Consider the following 1,382-nt stretch of genomic DNA (forward strand, 5'->3'; position numbering starts at 1 on the left):
CCCCGCTGAAGCTGGGCCCGGACCACTACAGGTCGGCGGCCGAGCCGGACCCGGACACGGTCAGGTGCCAGCTGGACGCGGTGCTGAGCGCCGGCGCCAACCCCCTGTGGAGGCACTCGGTCAACGGGCAGCTGTCCGACGGGCAGGCGCTAGCCAAGAAGAAGCGGGGGAGGCGGAAGAACGTGGAGGGGGCCGAACTGCTCCTGTCGGCTCAGAGCAAGGCCTGTGGCAGTGAGTATCTCGGGGTGGGGGGCGGGGTGGGAGACGCTTTGTCACTGGCGTGTGGGCCCGATGCTCTTCCTTCATTCACACCCAACCTGGTCACCTCGCCCCCTCCTTCCTCCCCTGACTCATGAACTCCCTCCTTGACCCTCGTCGCCTCGCCTTCCTCACCCCCTCGCCGCCTCACCCTCCTCCCCCTCGTCGCCTCGCCCTCCTCACTCCTCCCCCTCGTCACCTCGCCCTCCTCACTCCCTCCCCCTCGTCACCTCGCCCTCCTCACTCCCTCCCCTCGTTGCCTTGCTCTCCTCACTCCCTCTCCCTCATCGCCTCGCCCTCCTCACTCCCTCTCCTCATCGCCTCGCCCTCCTCACTCCCTCTCCCTTATCGCCTCGGCCTCCTCACTCCCCCTCCTCACTCCCCCTCCTCACTCCCCTCCTCACTCCCTCCTCCCTCATCGCCTCACCCTCCTCACTCCCTCTCCTTCATCGCCTCGCCCTCCTCATTCCCTCCCCCTCGTCACCTCGCCCTCACCTCCCTCCCTCCCCCTCGTCACCTCGCCCTCACCTCCCTCCCTCCCCCCTCGTCACCTCGCCCTCACCTCCCTCCCTCCCCCTCGTCCCCTCGCCCTCCCCTCCCTCCCCCTTGTCAACTCTCCTCCCTCACACACTCTCCTCATCATCCAGCCCCCTACTTTGAGGCGGCAACCTTTCCCCCTCCTCTCTCGCCCTCCCTTCGTCAGATTATCCTCGCTCCCCTCTCGCCCTCCTCACAGCCGGCCCTCCGGAGGTAGGTGAGGGGTGAGGGTGCCGGGAGCCGCGGGGCTATGGGTTGACTTCTACCGCAACTCCAGAAGGGGAGCTACAGACCCCTCTCCGTCACCCCCAGTAGGTCCACTCCATATCAGCTCTCCTCTTGCCCCTCCCCCAGCCCGATGCCTCTTGCCCCCCTCACTCTGTGCCCGGCGCCTCGTGCCTCTCTCTGCTCTGCCCTGTGGTCAGAGCTGCGCCCGGTCGGTCCGGGTATGGGGGGGTTGGGGTAGGTGGTGGGGGGGGGTGTTTGCCGTGTGGGTCAGTGGGGATAGCGACGAAGCCAGTTTTCCATAACGCTGTGTGAAACGGCCCCTGGGTCGTGTGTCTCCTTTTTGTTTCCTGACGGAACAG

This window comes from Cetorhinus maximus, unplaced genomic scaffold, assembly GCF_964194155.1.
Source record: "Cetorhinus maximus unplaced genomic scaffold, sCetMax3.hap1.1 HAP1_SCAFFOLD_2019, whole genome shotgun sequence".
Taxonomy (NCBI): domain Eukaryota; kingdom Metazoa; phylum Chordata; class Chondrichthyes; order Lamniformes; family Cetorhinidae; genus Cetorhinus; species Cetorhinus maximus.